Here is a 7,606-nt window from a genome sequence, read left to right on the forward strand (position 1 = left end):
ATCCTAATAGCGCATAATAGTTTTGAATGGTGAAGACTAAGAATGGTTTAAAAAATAACACAGGTCGACAAAAATAAAAATATTTCTTGTGCTTGGGTTTAATTTGCACTTTTTGGGTTCATGGTAAACCAAAACAATAGATATTAACCCTTTCCCCTCCTAAGATTTGCTTTGTAGTGTTGGGAGCAATAATACAATTTTCATACTCTGTGAGCCTAACTCCAGTTTTATGAGCTATAGTGCAAGAACCGTGCATTGTACAAAAAAACTGTAAATGTATAAAATGTAGATTATTTAAATTTCTACATTTTTGCTGAAGCACTTTATTCGGCTTAAATTATAAGAAAAAAGTTATGATGAATACAAGGGTTTTTTGCTCTGAAAAAAACCCTGTTTTGTTGAGTTCAATCTTTAATATTTTTTTATCTAACTTCAACTTTGGAAACTTTTATACTTTTTTGAAAACTGCAATACCGGGAAAAGTTTTTAAAATAATAAACCAGAGTCACACACTATAAATTTGTTTCGTCTTGTTGCTCTGAAATAAAAAATAAGAAACTGAGTTTTTATGAAACTTGGAACTGTTAATTAACTTGCAGAAAAATGGGGTATGAAATAAAAAATATTTTTATTAATTAATTGTTTCTTATTGTTAGGCAATGTTTTAGTGAAAGAATTGTAAAAAACAAAAATCAATAATGGGCAGAGGAAGCAAAATACTGTTGCAAAGTAGGGATTTTTCGAAATTTCACAAGAACTGCATATTTAATCGAAAACCGTAAGGATTTGGGATGAACAAGTTACCAATTTCTGAGAGATCTTAAGTTGGCCTTTCAGCACATTTCGTTTGGTCCATTACTTTTTAGACACCCTCTATATGCAACAAAATAATAAAAATACTATGCAAACAAATTAATTTAATTTTTCAATAAATACTGAATTTCAATATGAACTAGTTTGTCTACTGTTTGGATAGAGTTATTTTTGTAAGCAGTTATTTTTGTATAATAAAAATACCATCAGAGTAAATTACTTATAAACATAAATATTGAAAATAGAAGGTATCAAATAATGTCTCAAGCTCCCATTTGACAAAAATTCAAAAAAAAAAAAACCAAAATTTCGATTTAATTTTTCTTTTTTCTTCTTAAATATCCTGTTTTTTTATTTTTTCTGAATATGAATATGAACACATTAAAATGAAGAAAACAAAACAAAAATCAGCCAAATCGGTTAAGACGTTCTTGAGTTTTTTCCAAAATTACGCATGACAATTTTTGTAAAAGACAGATTTAATTGAATACTAGAAATTGCTCTGCTGACTTCAAAAGCAAATATCTTCTGCCTCCGGATTAACCTTGAAACCTAAAAAAATTTTAAAACTTTTATTTTTAGAAAAAAAAAATTGATCTATTTATTTTATTATTATTTATTATTTTTTTTTAATATAATAGCACAGATATAATCATAATTTATTATCTGTGATAATAGCTTTGGACAACTTTTTTATGAGTAGAAAAAAAAAACAGATTTGTTCAAATTGGTTAAGGACTTCCGGAATAGGAAAGAAGTAAAAAAAGAGCAAACTTAAACAAAAAATCCAAGAAATAATATAAAAAAGGTTTAAAATTGTGTTTTACTACTTTCTTACTATTTGGCCTTTTTTTCATTGAATATGAACAGTTCTTCATAAATCCAAGAGAATAAGGCGTTAGGGTGATCAATTTTTTTTCTAAAAATACAAGTTTTAAATTTTTTTTCAAGTTTCAAGGCCAATCCGGAGGTTGAAGATATTAACCGATTTCGATTATTTTTTAAACCCTTCTTAGTCTTCCCCCTTTGAAATTCGAACAAATTTTGTTTGCCATACATTTTTGACACAGCCTAATGTTCAAGTCCCACTATTTTTACTTGCGATATGGGTACTTTATATCAAGTTATGCATTTACGATTATAGAGAATGCGAAAAAAGTGGGTCTCGAAAGTCCGTCTGTCTGTCAGGATGTCTGTCGGTCTGCATAAGGAGCTACAGCGTAAACGGATGAGCCGATCTACTTCAAACTTAATATATTGCAGTTTTTGGATCCTGTACAGAGAGGTTTTTGAATTAATTTTATTTTTGACCAAAAATAACGGTACCTGTCATATACAAATTTTGGAAAAGTTTAATTTTATCAAAAACGGCTCCTACGTTTTTTGTTAAAAAAATCAAGTATTAATTTTAAGTCTATCTTTTTTGTCTTTTTAGTTTATCTTTAAATGAAAAAAGTTTTTTTTTTGAAAAATCCTTATTAATGGTATCTCCTATAGAACCGTTTTTTTTTTTTTTTTTTTGTTAATTTCAAATTATCTTCCAAATTACTAGTTCAATTATAACGATTTTTTTTAATGCAAAAACATTTATACTGTCTTAATATAAATCAAAAACAAAGTTTTGAAAAAAATAATTTTTGGATTTAAAAAAAAAATAAATTTTTTTTTTTTTTTGAAAAATCAAATTTTCGAAAACGTGACATTGAGTTTTTTTGAAATTTTGGTTTTACATATTGATTAAAAGATTCTACAAAATGGCATACGAAATTAATTTTTAAGTTTTTTTTTTTTTCAAAAAAATATTTATAAAATATTAATTACTTTTTCAAAAAAACGGCTCTAACGATTTTGAAACATAAATATTTGTATGTTTTCGTGATTTCAAACAGTTTAATTAATATAATAATATTATTTATTTGAATTTTTTTTTACTTTTTGAACCCGTTTATAATTTGTTCAAAAGTCGTTTGCTGTACGTATACATAATCATGCCAAATGAACAGATTCCGTTCACGTGTTACTCGTTAACGTACGCGACGATTTGACCCCTGTCCAGTCCATTGCATAAAAGGAATCGACATGTTGTGAGCAGCATTTTAAAATTGATTAAAACCATTTTTATAATTTTCTTTTTTTTTATTTATTCATTTTATAGAAATTTGAAAAAGAAATCTTAAAGAAATGTGTACATAATTCAAAAAACCAGAACCAGATAATCTATATCGCTAGTTGATGCTAAAGATACAAAGAGGATTTCAGAATTTAAAGGATTTTAATAAAGTAAGTAGCCATTTAATATATTTATATAACTTAAAATGTTGCTGGTAGATAATTTATTGGTTGTATAATAATTCTCAACCAACTGTATTACTTTGAACATGAAGACAAAAATATTCGTATCAGAAAAATTAATTTAAAAATAATGTCGCTTAATTTATCTGACCATTGGAAAAATTGGCCCTTAGTCTATCTTTAAATGAAAATTTTTTTTAAACAATCCATATTAACGGTAGCTCCTACAGAACCGTTTTTTATATTTCAAATTATGTTGGTATATACATAGCATTGCTATTTTCTTGTCCATATTGACTGGACTAACTATCGGCATACAGTAGTGAAAAACCACAGTACACATAATAGGTCCGTTCCACACTCAGTTTGCAACTGCCAAATTTAGTAATTTTTGGTTATTTTTGGTCAGAGTCTGTTCGCAACTTCTAAAATTGTGTAGAAGAGAGCGCTCACGAGAGAATAAAAAATTTCCCCACCCTGACAAATTTAGCCCAGAGAATTTTTTCCGGCAGAAATATGTGTTCTGTCAAATGAAAAGTTGACGTATGTCAAACAAATAAATAAAGAAGAAAACAAATCATTTAAATTGAATCGCGTTTACGTGTTTTTTGCATTAAAAAAGTGTTAATGTTTATCGAAGAAAGCATAAAATATGAAATTGTGTTGTATAATGGTGTTCAACTTGTTCCAGACTTTTTGGCAGTCTTTCGTAGTTTTATTTCCTTCTGGGAGAATTCTCTCCCAACTCTCATTAATTTGACAGACTGCCGAATTTAGTGCACAAAAAGTCTGGAACAAACCTAATAAGGTAATATATTCCGAACGTTGTCAAAATTTGTTTGTCAAAAATGGGCACCAATCTGTCAAGACGGCCTTTAATTTTTATATTTCAATCGCAGTAAACAGGAAATTTGTTTTTGTTTTATGGCGTTTTCGATTGGCAGTCCGGAAGCGTCCGGAATCATTCTGAAAAAATTTATTTCATACAAAACTGTCAGTTTTGTGCGAATAAAACGCTTTCAGAATGATTCCGGACGCTTCCGGACTGCCAATCGAAAACGCCATTAATTTATAAAATGTCATTTAAAAATATTATAAATTGAAAAATAACAAATTTTCTTCGTGTTTTATCGCGGAAAATGGTAAATAATTGTTTAAAAATTAGTGGTGTGCGTGGTTTATCGGTTTTTGTGCGTTTTTCGTCAACAATTAAGAATTCGGTAGCTGACATTGGTCGCCAAAGTGTCATGTTTTGACAATCTGGCGACCAATGTCAGTTCGGAATATATTACCTTTTTATGTGTACTATGGTGAAAAACTACATAGCACTCATATTCTACTACATTTTTAAAGAGTTTCTTTAAATATGAAAAATTTTTAAAGTTATTTGAAAAACTGTCAAGTACACAATCGAAATTTAACTGATACAAATTTAAAATCAAACGTTAGAACTTGGTACACTTTTACATCTTAGTCCTTTTGTGCAGTTAGGAGAACTCTTTTGTGCAGTTAGGAGAACTCTTAGATATCAGTCCTCTAATTAGAGAATGTCTATTTTTAAAATTATTCTTTTACATAAGATTCTACAAATCTATACAAGATTCTATCAGAAGTACTTTATAATATTTGATGATAATTCAGTGAAAATGTGAGGTTACCACGCCCCCTAGCTATAATTCTCAAATTTTAAATTTTTTTCTCTGTATAAACTACCTACTCTACCATTTTACCAAGTTTCAAGATTCTACGATAATTATTTAAAGTTCTCTAAAAATTTGATGAAAATTCCCCCGAATTGAAAATTTCAAATTTTTTGAATTTTTTCCACACGACCTATTACTGTTCCAAATTACAAGTTTCTACAATAACGGGAAGTTCTCCATACCTACCCTTCAAGCAAGAAAACTGAGTTCAAAAAAGACACTCCGACCTCAAAACGAGGTTGCACACACTTGCAACTTTTTGTGTATGAACACAAAGTCGAAGGAGAAATCGTGGTGAAAAAACCAATACATATAAAATCGGCTCCGCCGGTGATTATATTTTCCATACTAATTTGAGCCGCCCGCCGTGGGACCCGTTTCATAGTCGAGGTCGGAATCAGCCGGAGCGGATTCGGACCGAGGTCGGACTCGTTTGCTTGCAGGGTAATTTTGATGATCTGTCACTCAAAATCACTTATGTATATTTAAATATACTTAAGCCTGGTACGCTGCTCGCGCTAAATTTTAGCTCCCATACAAATTATCGAAAAATTTTATCTGAGCTAAAATGGATCCCATACAAATTATCGATAACATGTATGGGAATTTTATCTCGGCTAAAATTTAGCGCGAGCAGCGTACCAGGCTTTAAACGTCAAACCAAAACATTTTTATTTGATTGTTCACCAATACAAAATAAATTGCACGACTGGGGTCGCACGTACTTGCTCTTATGCTTAAAGTAACTATAATGTTAAAGCTTTTTATTCAAGAAATTTAAAATTCGATATTTTGAAGAAATTTCATAAGTAGTATAAAAAAATTAAATCTGTTTTTATAATTAATAAAACTCCGTTTTAAAATATCTTAAAAAAAAAACAAATATGCCATTTTATTTCTCGTATAAAAAGGTATTTTTAAAAAAAAAATTTTGAAAATTGTAGGAGCCGTTTTTTAAAAAAACAATTTTTTATATATAAAATTTTTTTAACATTTTTCAAAAAAAAAGTTGGTATGCCATTTTGAAGAAATAATTTATTTACACATAAAAACTAAATTTCAAAATTTTTCATTGATCCGTTTTCAAAAAATTGATTTTTCAAAAAAAAATTTTGAAATATTTTTTAAAAAACCAAAAATGCGTTTTTAGAAAATTTTCTAAAATTTTAATATTATCTTTACTTACGCACTTTTGTATAAAAATTTTCATTTAAATCGGGTTAATTTTGTACGAGATATTCAGAAACGAAAAAAACCGTTCTATGACAGGTACCGTTAATAACGGTACAAAAAATATTTTTTTTATTTAAAAAGTTGGCCCTTATGTGTAGTATTACACACAAAAATTTTAATCAAAATCGTTAGAGCCGTTTTTGAAAAAAATTAACTTTTCTATTTCCGTTATATGGCAGGTACCGTTAGTTTTGGTCATAAAAAAAAAATTTCAATTTCCCCTCTAGGGAATCACCAAAAACTGCTAACTACCAAGTTTGAAGAAAATCACTTCACTCGTTTAGGCTGCAGCTCCAGATAGAGACAGACGGACAGACAGACAGACAGACAGACAGACAGACAGAATTGCCGGACCCACTTTTTTGGCATTCTCCATCATCGTAATGTCATGTAAAATTGTTATCTCGAGTTCGATTTTTTTTACGAATCCTAAACTTGCCCTATAGTACCTATATCGCAAGTAAAAAATAAAAAAAAAAAACTCAGAATTGAGTAAAAGCGATTCAAACTGTTTTATTGGATTTCAGAATTAGTGAATTCTCGAGTGAAACTAATGTTTTCGTGTTCGATTGGACGTCCAGAAGCGTCCGGAAGTCTTCTGAAACCGTTTTATTGTCATAAAAATGACAGCTAGAACGCTTCTCAGAGGAAAAATTCTCTTCTCGATTTCAAATCAGAATCGACTCAAAATCACTAATATTTATATAATTAAACGTCAAAACAAATTCCCTAGTAGAAAAGCAAAACAAATTTATTTTATTATTCACTAATGTCGTTTTCGATTGGACGTCCAGAAGCGTCCGGAAGCGTTTGGAAGTCTTCTGAAACCGTTTTATTGAATTAAAAATGACAGTAAGAACGCTTCTCAGAAGAGAAATTCTCTTCTCGATTCAAAATCAGAATCAAATCCAGAAGCACTAATACATGAATATTTAAAAGTCAAAATAATCACTCAATCACTAATTTTTTTGGTTTTTCATTCAAAATGTTACTTTTTTCTGTAATTCAACAAATAAACGCATTATATACTTACTTAAAATATTCTGCAAACCAACTGTCCCATTTATTAGCTGAATATTACCGTTTTTGAAAATTAATTTGCAATATTTCATTTGAAGGAAAAAAAAAATTAATTTATATTTGACATTCAAAATTTCACAGAATAACTAACACAAACACAAAAAACAGAATTGAGTGGAAGTGATTCAAACTGTTTTATTGGATTTCAGAATGAGTGAATCCTTGAGTGATTCCAATCGAAAACGACATAATACAGATATAAAATTTTAGAATTGAGTGGAAGCGATTTAAACTGTTTTATTGGATTTCAGAATGAGTGAATCCTTGAGTGAAACCAATCGAAAACGACATAATGGAAAACTTATCGAAGTTGTCGTTTTCGATTGATTTCTCTCAAGGTGTCACTCATTCTGAAATTCAATGGAATAATTTAAATCGCTTGCATTAAATTCTGATATTTTTTGTATCTGTGTTGGTTAGCAATCGAATAAAAATTATTTGTTTTTGCACCAGGAAATTTGTTTTGACTTCTCAGTAAGAGTTTT

Source organism: Episyrphus balteatus, chromosome 4 (genome assembly GCF_945859705.1).
Source record: "Episyrphus balteatus chromosome 4, idEpiBalt1.1, whole genome shotgun sequence".
Taxonomy (NCBI): domain Eukaryota; kingdom Metazoa; phylum Arthropoda; class Insecta; order Diptera; family Syrphidae; genus Episyrphus; species Episyrphus balteatus.